Source organism: Polyodon spathula, chromosome 8 (assembly GCF_017654505.1).
Source record: "Polyodon spathula isolate WHYD16114869_AA chromosome 8, ASM1765450v1, whole genome shotgun sequence".
NCBI classification, from domain to species: domain Eukaryota; kingdom Metazoa; phylum Chordata; class Actinopteri; order Acipenseriformes; family Polyodontidae; genus Polyodon; species Polyodon spathula.
Genome location: NC_054541.1, coordinates 44,578,179 through 44,594,834, shown reverse-complemented (window position 1 = coordinate 44,594,834; position 16,656 = coordinate 44,578,179). Strand labels below are relative to the sequence as shown.

Sequence of the window (16,656 nt, the reverse complement as noted above, 5' to 3'; positions counted from 1 at the left end):
ACTGAGGTGGTAACTCCCACATGCTTGTCAACCTTCAAGCAGTGACAGCTAGCAATACTATTCAAGCCAGGTAAACTTAAGTGCCAGCTGGGAGATGCCAGTCAAAATTCTGAGGCAGCACCAAGTGCTCCAAAAAAAGCAAGGCTGAGTGCCAAAACCAAGCAAGCCAAAATGCTGTGACACATGCTTATGTCAACTTAATTTTAGGTAAAATTAATTAAACTAAATTCTCTCCACCTTATTTTGTGCACAAAGAAAAGCAAGGCAATCATTTATAATTCTAATTCATCATTGTCTACGTGAAACACATTTCAGAAACACCAGTTTCCCATTTCTCCTGTACTGTATGTACAGTATAATTCAAAAACTCACTCAGAAATGAGCTGTATGTTTTTGAATACTGTAGCATGTTATTACACAGAAGGAATTTTACAGACACAATATGATGCATTCAACACATCTACAGGTAGGCTGTCAAGAGAAAATACAGGGTACTTACAGTACTGGATCAGCCAATGCACAGCTTCAGCAGCCCCATCAAATCTAGGGACACAGCAAGTGTGACTCTACGCACACGTTGAACACACACCACTCTTGAATGGCAGCAAAACCTTGGGAAGAATATAATACTGCTGTTTAATTTGACTGTTTTTAAAGGTTTGCATTTAAAAATAAACTGTGATATTTAGGAAACATTATGAGACTATTGTTTGCTTTTTTAGTCTTTAAAATGAGTATCTTTAAAACAGACTTTTTTTTTTTCTCAGGTGTTAAATCTTTGTCAGTAGGACCCACTGTTTCATAAGCAGTTAACAGTTAACAGTTAATTTTTCTTCATTCACCAAATGAACTGGTTCCCCCAACCTTAAAATTTGGTTCTCATATTTAAACTCCCTTTTCCTGGAAGAAGCCGTTCCCTCTACTGTGCATCAACATGACTGAGGTTTGGAAGCTTCTCACTGAAATGTATGCAGTGAATCTGTGTCTTCTTGTGAATATCTTAGGTAAATAATAAGAAAACAACAGCAAACTATCAACTGGGTGGTTATTTGCCCACATTGTGCAAGAGAAGATGGTCCAATACCATAAGAAACAGAACTTAACTGAACTAGTAGGACAGGACTCAATGACATACAATACAATGCCACCATAGTGGGGGGGGCATGGCAGGCATAATTGGCATAATTTCCCCTGACAGGCTGAGATCAGCGATTAATCTTGCCCTGCTGCTCGACATAACAGCACTTAACTCCAAGTGTGTGTGGCACCATCAACACTCCCCCCCCACCCCCCCAACTACCCCTTGGCTACTAGGGAGACGTCAAGGGGCTGCGCACCTTGCAGCCTTCACAATAACTCAATAGGAAGTACGATTCTGAGACTTCTTTCCTGTCTAATCTGTATTCAATCTGCCTTGACTAGTTTATCTGTCTTTTGTTATCGATGCTTCGGGCTGATGAAAGGCCAGGGTCAAAGGGGTTATGCTTTCAATTCCTTTTCCCTCATTTCAGACAGAGAGTGCAGGGAAGCCTCTCCGGGTCTTCCACCAGCAGCAACAACCTCTTGTACTTTCTACATGGCACTCTGAGAAGAGCTCTGTGCCCCTTCCACTGGCCTCACTTAGCACCCCCACCCCATTACTTGCCCTTACCAAGAAAACAAAAAAAAAGAAAGATTCAAGCCTGGAAATAGGACACCAAGTGGTTAGCCGCAGAAGAACAGACAATTTCGGAGTCCCTGACTATGGTGGTTCTGCATGCTTTTTGTATACCAGTACAAGCAGGCAAATTCCAAGAGGATGCAGTCATCTCCAGCTATGTGAAGATAGGGAAGTGGTTTGTAACTACTTGCTTTTATATGAGACCCAGAGACTGCGAGAAAGGGAAGAGAGAGAGAGGTGTCCTGAGGTTGTACATGCATACTTAACATAAATAATTGAAAGACATAAAATAGCCTCTAATGTTTAATTCTTCACAATCTATTTTTAATACAGTGGCTTTCTGAACTACTGCATCCTTTGGTAAATGACCCCTGATTTGTCTTCTGAAGTTATGAGAGGTGTTAAGAGAGAGCTTCAGTATAGTAGCATGGAAAGGTGGGGGGGGGGGGGGGGGGTTGAGATGTCAATTGTTAAAAAAAGTACAAATTTTTAAACAAAATCACGTTTTCCGATTGTTTTTTTGTGTCGACGTTCGTAAAAGGTAACTTGACTTCGTAAGGATCCTACACACACACACACACACACACACACACACACACACACACACACACACAGCCCTCTTGCTAACACTGGCTTCTTCTCACTTCCATGTGGTATTCGTCCCCAGCTGAGATACAGATACAGAGAGAGAGAGCTGCAAACTTTCCCATAGATAATTTTAAACCACAGACTGGGCTTAATGAAAATGTATTTGTGCCTAGTATGGCTGCTTTAGACTTATAACAGTCAGACTTTCAAACGACCACATAACTACTTATAGTTTATTTATAGGCTAAATTATTTTAATGTTTTACCAGTGACACATACTGCTGGTACCTACACTATATGTCCTCTGCCTTCTGCTAAACAGCTGGGTGACCTTCCAGGACAAGCAGCCTCTGCAAATTGAATGTAATTATTAGTTGAAATGTGTGTCTCCTTGACTTTCCTTCATGTCAATGTCTATTGTCTAGTTTTGGAAGCCCCACTTGCACTAAAATTGGACTAGCTTACCTGAGGTAACAATAGGTAGTCCAAGATTAGTGCTAATTGGGGTTTGCAAGACCTGCTTTCAGCGCAGACAAAAAGTATTCCTGTCGGATGTAGCCAAGTTAAATCTGTGCTACTGGTACAATCTAGCACAGCCACCTCACTTCAAACAACGTTTTAGACCCGAATAGACATGTTTTCTTTCTTTTGACTTGGTACTAATAAAATAAATTATTTGGGACTGTTTCTAATCGATTTCCACAACTGCATAAGTTGGCAAAGCTTCGCCTTATACTTCCAACCAATTCAATGGATGCAGAATGTGCAGTCTGAGTGTGTATGCAAGTCCACACCAGACAGAGAATGTCAGCAGCAACTGCTGGGGGATGTTGCTTGCTTGCCTTTAACAAATGACAGCACTCTGTTTTAGTAAGGAAGCGAGTGCCACTATTTTTAGGCTTTTATAATGCTCTAAAATGTTGTCTACTTAGATTTATTTAATGTTTAAACAGGTCTGCGAAATCCTAATTTTATTCCATAACCTGCCTGCGAAAAATATGTAAATTTACCGCGACTTCAGTAGACCCCTTGATAAAGACTTCTGCTCAAAATGTTTGTCAAACTTCATTCTAACATTCATTATTTTTATAGTACTAGTTTATACAGGGCCCAATTTTGACCACAAGGTAAGGCACTAATGCTAGTGTTTTTAAATTATATAAAGCTCATACTTCATAACCGTGTGTAATCATTCATTCCACACTGATGCATTTTATTATAAGCACGTGTCCAATTCATGCCAGGTTTTATATGCGCAAACAATCTGACAAAATAGGGCATGAAACAACATTAACACAAGTAGAACGCTTAATTTGCTAACCAAAACATGCCAGTGTCCAGCCTCTGCTCCGTTCAGAATCACAGCATGAGGGGTCATGGCAGGACGCTATACAGACGCTCTTCAGTGTACATTACCTTGAATTTTTTTTTTTTTTTTTTTACCGTTCATCAAAATTGGGCCCACAGAGTCTCATGAATGAGTTAAGTATAACGGAGGTATTCACATCTACAACAATGGTTTCTGATTTGAAAAAATTAACGCTGCTACTGTCACAAAATAAATCAGCTTAAGTCTTTGGTAAGGTGATCATTTTATAAAGATTTTACTGCACATCCTACAGTGCACAGAAACTTACATGGGTGTGTGTGTGTGGACGTGTGTTTGTGTAGGTGTGTGGATAAACGTGTGTGTGTATGTGGCCTTTTAAACTACACACAACAATAAAATGACACCTACACAGTATATATGTCAAGCATCTCTTTCATGTCATGTTCTAAGAATTTATATTTATATGTTGGGGTTATGGCATAAACATCTAAGGAACTATATTCTTCTCTTTTTTTAGATGAGTGATGTCTTTTAGGAACAGTGCCTGCAAAAGAAGATGATAACAGGAATCAGTTGTGAACAGTAATATAAAAGGAGCATTAGCATACGAGCTTATTTAAAAAAGCACTTCCTCTGAGGCATGCAGTGCAAATAGGAAGTAACTTAAAAGAAGCCTAAAGGGCCTGTGTTGGTTTGGGGAAGTCTAGCCAACGTACCTGGCATAATTGTACCCGCAATAAACCAAGCTCAGTACTTGTTAAAAGGACCACTGCATTTTCTGTGGAGTCGTGGGTTGGTGGAGTCTGGAGTTCAATATGAACTGTTTCCATTTTTGGTAAAGTATTCAGTGTCAGGAAATTGTCAAAAGTCACATCTTTTGGGGGCTCCCAAGTGGCGCATCCAGTAAAGGCGCTCTGAACTAAACTTGTTTTTATTAAAAATAAAACAAAACAAAAAAAAACACCTCAAATCATCATGATATTGTTTTTACTGTATGAACAGCATATTTCAAAACAATATGTACAATAATAGATTTGAAAATAAATGAATAAATAAAGATTTGACTAGTCCAACCCTAACTGCCTTCATTAGTTACCACAGCCATATGCACGTTTCATATTTCATGGTCTCTTAGCTTCAGTATTGTGAAACAACTGGGTTAAAATGATGAAATAAGTCACTGTGGTATACTGTCAATCCTTCTAGTGTTGTTTCATATTCTTCACTGGGATTATTATACAGTTGTTTTATATTTTACAGTATATAAGCATTTCCTGTTAAATCCATGCAGAATATATGACTTTAAATCGTATTTTTAAAATGATGGCTTTGCTCTGAATTTACACTTTCGGTGCTGGCATCAAATTCTTCAACATTTAACAATTAGTTATAATGGTGGTCAAGTATTGTAACTGCAGATTCTTTGTTTGGCATTTTAGCACACAGTGTGACCACGTGGCCAAACATTGTCATTGCAATGTTGTTATGTATCACCCTATATCTGAACAATACACATGTGATGACATAATTCTGCCTCCCAGCAGTATGCTATTAATTGTTCATCCACAACATTATACTGTCGTAGTATTTATAGTAATACTAAAATACTTTTAATATTCTTCATTTTAGAAGTCCATCTCAATGTCTACATTAACTAGCAACTTTCACCCGACATTTGTTAAAATACAGAAAAATAAATAATATGCACTATAACATCAACAGAAGAACAGTAAGTTTGTGCACTCTTTAACTGAAAGAACACAATACAAAACTACGAATCTAACAAGAAACTATTTAATCACATATACAAAATGGTGCATTTACACTAGGTTTTGCTTGTTTTATTTCTCATTAAGGAAAAACAGGGGCAAACTTTGTACTCCCTTACAGTGGAGCCCTGTGTTATATTCTGTGATTAAATTCTGTGCCTTTAATGGAGAACCAACAGCAGAGCACCAACACAGTTAATGATGTAACAGCTCCACCTCTTCACATGTCTGAGAGTGTGACTGCGATGAGGTACCAAAGAGAGCGAGAGACGGAGAGGGCTGCTGAATGTGTTGGGGTAAAGGGTGAGCTTTCTCCCACACATCCCTTCACACAATGATACCCTTCACCTTCCTTCAGTGCAACTTCCTCCTGTCTGTGCTCTGCAGTAATTCCTGTTAATTTATATCTGATACAGTGGGACTTTGCATCTGCTGCCTTTGTTAGTGAAAGACAAAGATGCTCAGTTTTAGCAACCCCCCCCGCACACCTCCCACCACAACTTCCACCAACCCACACACACTCCCAAACCCACACAATATTTAAGGTTTTGGTATGAACCAACCTCACTTATTGAGGAAGGGGGTGGCAGGGGTGATGTATCAGTGCCAAATTATTTGTTCAGAAAAGTAATAATCACAATGTAGACCTCAGAATTGTAATCTAAAGGTGCCTTTAGAAAGTAGCCCTTGCCCTTTCATTTGACTGCCATGCTTCCAACAGCTGAAACCTTCAAACAAATTATATCTGATTTCGAATGTGGGTCTTTCACGAATGAGCAGCGAAATCATTACAAATACTGTACATTAAACCTAGGAGATATACAGCATAATCACTGGATATAACTGTCATTTAACCTTTCAGCACAATGTTTCCTTATAAAAAGTTTACCACAGCAAATCTACACAGTAATTTTGCAGGTTTCCCTTGGCATATACTACATTGTTTATCATGGCTTGCCACTTTTTTATTCAAATTGCTTTAACAACCTCTCTGTGCTTAACAATGCTTTCCTATTCGTTAACATGCACTGTCTATGCTTTATTATAGTCTACTATACATTTACTGTGTTAAACAACTCTTAGTGTTGAAAGGCTTAATGTCTATTCAGGGTAATATTGTAAGTCTTCTGTCAGATGTGTGGCGCATACATTTGTGAAAGGTCAATTCTGCTTAGATCCTGTGAGGCACTGAACAGCAAAATAAGAGTCAATGTGCAGTGAGAAGACAACAAGAGTAACAACAACAACAACAAAAGGTGAGAAAAAGAGTTACAAATTAAAAATAAAGATCTTTAAATAGGTCCACATGTTTAGAATTCCCCTAACATTGTGGTGAAAAGCATGTCAACAACAAAAAAGGAAGTGCAAACCACTTTCTTTTAGAAAAAAACATTTACATAAACGCATTACTGCGAGTAATTTTTACAGTTAATAAACCCGGATGGCTATCTTTGTGCCTTTAGTTTCACTATAAAAAAAACACTGTCTTGTTGGTGACATCAGAAGCAACCCCATCAGTAGCATTAGCACTAATGTTAATTAAAAAGAAGAAAGTTACCTGTGAGAAAACTACCCAGTTGATACATTACAAGACACTGTAGGTATTGTATACTATTAAAGGTTTCAAATTAGCCAGATCCACACACACACCCACACAATAGCATGTTTTGTAACACAGTGCTCCTATTTTACTAATAAAACTGTACGTAATACTTAGATCATACAACACATACTAAAGATTAAGTTAAAATGGGTTTATGCATTCTGTAGCTTCATTCAGAATCATTTAATAAATCCAATATGTGTCAATTTACCTTTGTGTAAGGTTGTGCATTAAAATTGAATAAATGCATTTAGTTTTTTTAAAGACATATTTATCTATATAATATGCTTAGTTTTCTAAATACTGAATAAGGCAGCAGTGATTTATGAATGTTAAAGATCCATTAAAAAGTGACATGGGTATTACTGCATTAGACTTATAACTGAGTAATATTTTATTAGTTACATTTTTAAAATATTTTTTTATTAAAAAAATCTATTTCAATTTACTGTAAAAAGGTGATATTTAACATGAAGAAATATATTTGATGACTGTATTTACATGCATTACATTTCTTCCTCAATTAACAGTATTTTTTTTTATTAATTTTATCTTAATATGTTACTGATTACACTAATGAATACTCTATATGTATGTGTTGATATGTTTCAGATATTCAATTAGTACATTTCTACACAATGTAGTCTACAGTTCTCCAGTATGTTTTGATTATAACCTACAGTAAATGTAATGAGATATAAATTTTGGGCATTTAAATACCAGTATACCAACATTTCAATACAACTGTGGAATTTGGGAAAAAAAGGGCATTTCAGCAAATAGTCTGCTGGTGTATGAAAACACATATGTACTATTTTAGATTACTATCCATATTTCAGCTTTTTAAGGTATATGAAAGGCTATATTTTCTTCACAAACTTTATTATTTCTAAATACTATTTTGCTGTAAGTGCAAATATGCAACTGTTACGTAAAACAACGTTACTGTAAAAATAGCAAGAAGCAATTAACCGATGATTACATTTTATTTAGCTTTTTAACAACTTAAAAACAACAAATAAAAAAACCTATAATAGCTGATTACTTATTAATGCTAACACTGCTCAAAATGGCAGGTCGTTATCTTTATCACAGCTGTTGGGAGTTTTATTATTTTGGTATTCACATTTTCTAAAAGCATAACTTTGTTGTGGGGAGATAGATTTAAATTAAATGTTCAGAATAATTTCTTTCTAGCATTATTACAGTTGAAATGATTGTATTGCTTTCTGATAAATTTACCTTTCACTCAAAATGGGCCCTTGTGGTTACACATAATTAAACTACAAGATTGTGATTGTGTCTTATCAACCTATTACATGCATCTACGTAAACTGGCTGGTGGTTGGGATGCTTTGGATAAAGGGCTACGATTTTTAAAAATGCACTACAAAAACCTGCTATTATTTTACTTTGATTATTTTGGTAACTAGCCTCGTCATCTGGTTCCTCAACTCAAACGCTCTATTTCACTGTGTAAATAAACACTGCTTTGTATTATATTGATCCTCCATGAAACAGCATGATTTATCAAGGTATTCATTCACAACTTTTGTCAAAGTTACAAAACTCAACTAGAAGGTTCAAATGTGTGTCAAAGGTGCGAGTTTTTAGTTTGTTCAACTACAACAGATTTTTACTTTAAAATCACCACATATTCCAACATAACAACTATAAGATAATTCGCCAACAAACCAGGTATCGTCTTCCACTATTAACCAAATGCAAACAAAAATTAACAAATCTAGCAAAAGAATGTAGAACTGAATGTTAATTAAACAAATGGGTTACAGATGTTTTAGCAAGATGTCTTTAAGGGTCAAGATTTTACAATTATCAGGTTATTTTTTTGTAATTATATAGTCTAATGCTCAGAAAAGAGTACATTTATAAAATGCATCTTAAAAGAAGTCTTTAAAAAGCTTTTAGTTTTATTTCACTTGGAATAAAAATATGTTCTGCAACCAAAATTGACAGCAGGTTTTAGGATCTGCATTATCACCTGTTTTCATCCATACCAGGAAATTCCAGATATCCATCAACAGCAGCAGCATTTATTAGTCCTTCAAACTCATGTTGTCATCCACATGTCTGTGCTCTTTTTTAAAAGAAAATAATTTGCTATTTTGCCTACCAACACTTCCAGAATCAATAGTCAGATTTTACAGAAGTTATCATTTCTATACACAATTACTGTTTTGAGAAAAGGGTCTTTTTTCAGGTTCAGTCAGTTTTTTCTTGATGTTATTTTTCTCTGACGGGAAATATGTGATGGGATATCAGTCAGAACTCACACACTTAAACTATCTACAAGACCCACAGGGGGAACAGCTCAAGTTAAAATACAACCCAGTAGGGGATGCCCATAAATACAATAAAAAAAAAAAATGATGTGACATGAACTTAAACATTTTTGAACTGTCAATTGGGGTGGAAATCTACAGCAAATTCTTTTCTCCAGGCACACAGAGTTATCATTAGTAATGAGTGCAATTTTGAGATATACCCAGCAAGATTGAGAGCCTCTTATTAAAAACTGCATAATAGCAAAACTTATTCTTAATAAGTTTGCATAATAGCCTCACCCTGAGCCAAGTAATATAAGGTGTGAAAAGCACTACCAATCAGAAGACAACACATTTCTGTAGCCATACCATGACTGGAAGAGACGAGAGACAATATCAAAAGGGGAATTCCTCGATCTAGCAGGTCGAAACCCCAGCCAAATAGCAGAACTTGGGAAGAGGGGGTGGAAATGATGCAAACTGCCTTAAAAGAAATCCCCAAAGCACTCCTAAAATAAAATTACCAATATGTAAATGACCATTTATGAATGGCTCATTATGTAAAATAACCAGCAGTTTTACATACAATATTAGACTAAGCAACCAAGACAAATTCTAAGGGTCTTATTCACTAAACAGCAGTAACGTGTTTTGCATGCAGTAAGCCCCTTTACCGAGTGCTGTGTACACCTGCTGTATTCACTAACCAGTGGTAGGCAACCTAGCACGTCGAAAAAGTACAGCGTTCGAGTCATTTTAATAGAATGAATAATGTTAATGGAAGGAAATGTATGGAAATTACTGAGAGGGAAGTATTTGATATGCAAATCGTATTCACTTAAGGGCTCTAACTTTACTAGGTGCCTCAGCGTGTGTTAAAAGTACCGCTTATTGAAACCAGGCGGTGTCACAGAACCAGCAGACGAGCTGCACAGCAGAGCGAGAAGGAGAGTCAGGGAGAGAGCATTTCCGAGCCTGCAGGCATTACTGGGCTGTGCGAGAAGGAGGCAATAACTAGACACAGATTAAGCACAGGTCATACTAGCCTTAAACGTAGGGACCAGGAAAATTCACGATATCACGAATTTCACTAAAATCATGTATTTGACTGCCTACAGTGAAAAATATGCATTTTATTTTCCTTACAGTATTTTACATTACTCTTGGCCTCGCCTGTTCATGTCATACTTTTATCAAGTAGGAGCAGCGCTACGGTAGCTGTACATGGTCTGGCGTCAATGCTGTGCATTTGGTTACTACGGCAATGGAATCAAACAAATACCAGCTTCATGATTGGTGAATTCCTCACACTGTACAAAGACGTAGATATGACATAGATATTGTTGCTGTATTAGTTTGCAGTGTATGATTAACATTAAAAATGCAGACATCTGACAAATAAAAAAGCTAAATTCATTTCAACAGAAGATTGTGTTCAGAGCTACGAAAAGGGGCCGTTGCATGCAGATGGTGGGATTCTGTTTTGCTAAAGAAGCCGTGGTTTCTTCCATGGACCTGGAATATCATTTTTTTAAATGGTATTAATATATTAACAGTATCCACTATCGATCTACTGTCTATCAATCTGTCTTTCTAACACACATCTGAGTCCCTTCAACCACCTGAAAAGTGCATTGTATCAGCACAAGCCACACCTTCAAATATATTACAGTAGTCTGTCGTGTATCTGACTGCAGTGGGACCACAGTAAGGGTGAATATGTAAAAAGTCAGAAAAATGAATCCTGTTTTAAATATCATTATACACAGCTGTAACAATTACTATATTCACACAATTATTATTTAGAGATTCAGCTTTTATTACGGCGTTCCCCTAGAAAGATACAGGCTATTACTGCTGTAAACACTTACACTCTTACATTAGTGTTGGAAAATTGTGACAGAAATACAATGAAACTTGGTTATAAATCTCCCTCCCAACCTGTAAGCGAGGACAGAGTTCTTTGGACGGGCTAGCCTGACAGTTCTTTCCCTGGGTCGGGATGTCGGTCAGTCTGGAAGAAGGCGAGACTCCGTCACAAGAACGTAATGACCTGGAACGGAAACAATGTAGAAGCCACAGATTGTAAAGGCAGCTGCATTCGTTTACCAAGGGGTCATGCGTGACAGCATATAAGTGGGACGGAGAACCGTAATCTGTTCCCTCGCATTGGTTTGTAGTGAGTAAAAGCCAGAAGGACAGTAAAAGTGCATTGTTACAGAAAATCGTGAGTGTTGTGTTTTTGTTTGTTTGTAATTGTCTCATCTTGTCTTGTACGTTACCAAACAGTTAACACAGTTCCAGAGCTGTCGCCAGGGGCCAGCACGAAACCGGACAACACTGTATCTTTGTCCCAGATATAAAACTGTCACCCACCACGAGCACTACTGCACACACTCAGGACTGGTGACCGTGTTGGTATAAGTGTGGGACGGATATTTGTTTATTATTTGGGACTGTTTGTTTTTGTTATATACCCCATGCTGTACACATTACTGTGTGCTGCCGGGGAACGATTGTTTGGTCGCCAGACCTGGAAATACAATAAAAACTTTCTAAAAACTGAATTATATTATCTCTGTCTGCTTCTTTCATGCACTGCATCACCCCTGCACCTGTCTACAATAAACCACTTTGCCACAGTAATTTACACAGTAACAAATGCATAGGTTTACAGGGGAAAAAATGTAAGTAGTGTCCATTTGCTCAAACAATATAAAAAGAAAACTGAAGTTACATTAGAAATTAAATGCGCAGTACTTGCATTACTGTGCTGCAGCAAAAAAAGTTTGACTGCTGGTTTGTTTGAAGGCTTGCTTTTTAGCTGCCATTACTATCAAAGACCAGTCAAGCAAAATCGGATCGGCTTCAAGGTGCTGTATCAGTCACAGTGCTCTTTTCAATTCCAAAATTCCTGTGCTATTTTATCCCTATTTTGCTCCCTTTTCCAGAAGTGAAAGTATTTCCAACTTTTTTTCAATTGTAAGCACAACTCACTTTCACTTTCCTGTACCCATTCTGCATTAGCGCTGTTCATATGGGCGATGTCGTTAAAGAGCTTGATCATGGCGGATTAACGGTTAGGCGGATATGAAACGGACGGATACAAGTCCGATTATTGGAATGCGCTTCATTCATTATGGACATGGAACTTTAATATTCCTGGTTCTGAGCTTGAAGTTCTTTAACTGGTTCAGTTAAACAATGTAAAAGACAGCTGGAACATTTCCTCTCCCTGGCTTACAGTACTTATCATGTGCACTGGGTTTAGTAAGGGCTCTGGGGGTTCAAATTCATGGAATTGCAATACAGAAGGTTTGGGCAGATGGGTTTTTTGTTTCGTGTCCATCCAAAAAAAAAAAACATATTCTACACAGTTCTTATTTTTTGTGATGGGCAGGCATAAATTACTAGCACTGTTTTTTAAAAGCCGACATGCAATTCACATTACAAAACGTGTGTAATTACTACAAAATTACAAAACCAAATAAAAGGAGAGGAAAAACAAATAAAATACAGTAATAGTTCTGAGAAAATGATGTGGCCACATACAAAAATATATGACATAGATAAACCAACCAGTAAGACAAACCACAAGTAGAGTTCCATTTAAAAATAGATTTCCTATCAATACACATATTTCATCAGAAGGCATGATTTCTATTGTACAGTAATAGACTGCTATTTACATACACAGTAGTATTCACAGGATTACTATGGCAAGCTCTGAGCTTGCCATAGTAATACACACATCCGTTTAAAAACTGGCCAGTGTTTTGTTCATATGAGAATAACTACTATACCTTACACATTTATTAAAAAAATGGATAAAGACACTTCTGTGGTGGACTAAACACGGTTAGTGTTTCACACATGATAATGTGTCACTGGAGAATCCAGCAGTATAAACTATAAAAGTAAAATTGTGTCAGCTTTCATGTCTGGTGGTTTGCTGCATAATATATGCAAATTCATATGGTATAAACTCTTAAATCCTCTGTTCACACTAGACCTCAGAATAGTAGATAGTAAAGAGACACCGTGTTGACAGTAGTTTTGTTTTGACCCTTTGCTGCCCAGTGACCAATATATTTGACATTGAGAAAAAACAGGCATTAAATGTTAAATGTTAACCTAAAGTGTGGTTCAGGGGGTGTACTAGGCCTGTGCGCCCGAACATCTTCTTCCACCAATTAAATCTATTCTATTTAAACCTGTCACCTTCTCCTAGTTCTCTTGTGTTTTTCGTTCAGGTGTAAACCAAAGTGGACTGCAAGACTTCTGTTAAACTAGCAAAGAGCAATTAAAATGGATTACTTACAGCAACTCTCTTCGGATTCGGAGGACTCCCAAGATTTTTTGTCTGTAGCAGATCATTCCCCTGCAGTTTCAAATCAGGATCAAATCACTTATCCATTCCAGTCTCCGTTCAGTGGCTGTGTGAGATCCAAACAGCTGCCTCCCAACCAAGACACTAACAAATCTGAACTCCTTTTAGTAGGATCTAAACTCAACGTAGCTGCCCTGAACCTCGGAAACTCTCTGCTGCTGCCTTCCCCCACATTTCAAAGCATCGGTGTACTTCTGGACAGCAATCTCTCCTTTGATGCCCATTATCTCCTCCGTGGTCAAATCTTCCTTCTACCTTCTACCATCTTAGATCTCCCCTCCATCTGATCCGCCAGCAGAAGCAATTACTAATCTGAAGAGTTTGTTTTCAGAAGTTGGTGTCCCGCTCTCAGAGGAAAAAACAAATCGGCCCCTTCATTCTCTGGAATTTCTTGGGATCGTTCTGGACACGGACAAATTCGAAGCCAGCCTCCCTGAGTCCAAACTCAATCACATTCGATTTCTTATTCAGAACTTTCAGTTTAGTAAAACAATTAGAAAACACGCTCTGCTTTCATTGCTGGGTCACTTGAACTTTGCAATTCGCATTATTCCCCAAGGGAGGACATTTATATCTCGTCTACCTGCTCTTGCATCAACAGCAAAAAACTTGGACTCCTACATTAATATTTCTTCAGAGGCTAGAAAAGATATTAAAATGTGGTCTGCTCTTATTCAGCATTGGAACGGCTTATCCATGTTTTATGATGATTTCATCTCAGCATCGCGCGACATGGCTTTGTTGCATCATCACTTGGATTCGGAGGTCTTTTAAAGAATGAATGGTTTTCCAGTATATGGCCCCTGGAAAGTGAAACCACAGCTAAAATCCACAGCTCTTCTTGAGATTTACCCAATACTGGCAGCAGCCAAGCTATGGGGTCATCTCTGGTACAAGAAAACAATCTTATTTTATTGCGATAATTTAGCTACAGTTCATATTATAAATAAAGGATGTTTCCAGTTCTCCTATTATCATGCAATTACTGCGGCGGCTAGTATGGATTTCAGTATCCAACAATTTTTTAATACAAGCTCGCCATCTACCGGACATATGTAATAATGCAGCTGATCCTCTCTCTCTCGTTTACAGATATCCAAATTTCACAGATTGATTCCTACAGCTCTGCCATCCCCAGCAGCAACTCCTCAGTTCAACCAGATCATTTTCAACTGAATCCAACCATCAATAAGCTACTTAATTCAGCTCAAGATTACAAGACTTCAGCACTTGCCCCTTCTACCAGATCTTCTTACTCTATAGGTTGGGCTTGTTATGTAACCTTCTGCTCTCAAAATAGGATCACTCCTACTTATTTCAACCAGAACTGGATCATGGCTTTTATAGTTCATGCAAAGGATTCTCTGCATCTGGCATCAGTTACACTTAAATCCTATTTGTCAAAAATTCAACACCAATTTCGTTTGATGTCTATTTCTTCTCCAACCTTACTATCAATCCCAGCCATTCGTCTCCTCCTGCGAGGAATTTCCAAGAGCTCGCGGCTGCTTCTGCCACTCGCCTGCCTATCTCTGTTGAAATTCTTGGCAGCATGATTTCAATTCTCCAACATTACTGTTTTTCTCCAGTTGATGACCTAACAATGGAAGCATTATGGCTTTCTGCATTTTTTGTTTTTTTGAGATGCTCTGAATATCAGTCCCTTCTATTTCCAGTTTTCCCACTATTCGCTGCAGTGACCTTACTCATATCCTGGATTCTCATTTTATTCTCTTTCTACGCATTTCAAAAACTGTTCAGCTTCAGCAAGGAAAATGGACTCTCCTCTATGCCTATATTCTTCTATGCTGAAATACATTACAGAACGTAAACCTAAATCTCCTTCTGATCCCCTGTTCATCAATGCAAGAGGGTCTGTTGTTTCAAGGCATTGGTTTTCTTCTCAGCTCTCCGCTTTGGTTTCCAGAGCAGGTTTTCCCCCTCAATTATACTCTCCTCATTCATTCAGAATTGGGACAGCCACTTCAGCAGGAGGAGCAAAGATTAACCAGCATCTTATGGGACACTGGACCTCATCAGCAGTCGAAGCTTACATTCGTTCATCACCAGCCGAAAGAGCACCTGCCCACCACTACTATGTCTGCAGTGGGGAACGACCTTTCTGCCTGGGCCACCGAAGGTTTCCTCCTTAGAATAAAATAAAATAAAGATTTTTTTTTCCTTCCCACTGTGCAGAGGGTCTTCACATAGTCAGTAGGATGCAGTTACCAACCCCTGTGTCACGTTAAGCGTTTTTCTTTCGAGTTAAATGTCTCTCTTTCTTTTCTATATGCATTGGCGGTTCTCTTTTTCTTCCTATAAAACATCCTTAGTGAGGAGCTGGGGGTCCATCCTTTGGGGTGTTAGTGATTCCACTTTCTCCAACCATTTGTTAAGCATCGCTTCATTTACCTCAAAGAGGAGGGCTGTCCGTGAGTCAGATGGGATCCCCAGCCAAACCCCTCCTTTAGCATGCATGATCCGTTGTCTTCTTCTCTTTCTTCTCTTGCCCCAATCGGCGGAACCCCTCTTGTTTGTCGGGTCTCCTCAAAGATGGTGACCCCTCTCCCGTTTGTCGGGTCTCCTCAGCGACAGAACCTCCCTTCTATTATGTTGGTCTTTTGAAGAGGCGGAACACCCCGCTCTACGTGTTTTAACATCTTCTAACTTTATTTTCTTTCCGGTTCGCGAGCCTCTTCGTAAGTCAGGTAACCTCAAAGACAGAGGCCCCCCTCCTGTATGTCGGGTATCCTCAGCGATGGAAACCCCCCTACTGCATATATTGGGCTATTGAAGAGTCAGAACCTCTTTTATGTGTTAATATTACTAACCAATGTTTTCTTTCCGGTTTGCAAGCCTTTTCGTTTGTCAGGTCATCTCAGAGATGGTGACCTCCCTCCTGTTTGTCCGGTTTCCTCAATGAAGGATCCCCTCTTATATGCGTAGGGCCTTTGAAGGATGGAGCCTCTCTTTTTATGTTATACGCTACTAACTTTATGTCTTAAAACATCACAGCAGGTGGCCTTGTTTC

General features: G+C 38.2%; 1 protein-coding gene across 1 annotated transcript in view; it reads right to left on the bottom strand.

Annotated features, from left to right (window-relative positions):
• LOC121320013 (G1/S-specific cyclin-D2-like) overlaps nucleotides 1-16,656 on the bottom strand; it is a 197,966-nt gene that overhangs the window by 120,839 nt on the left and 60,471 nt on the right. The window contains exon 2 of the mRNA XM_041258119.1: nucleotides 500-611. The gene's annotated coding sequence lies outside the window, so the exon portion shown is untranslated. The remainder of the gene's footprint in view (nucleotides 1-499; nucleotides 612-16,656) is intronic.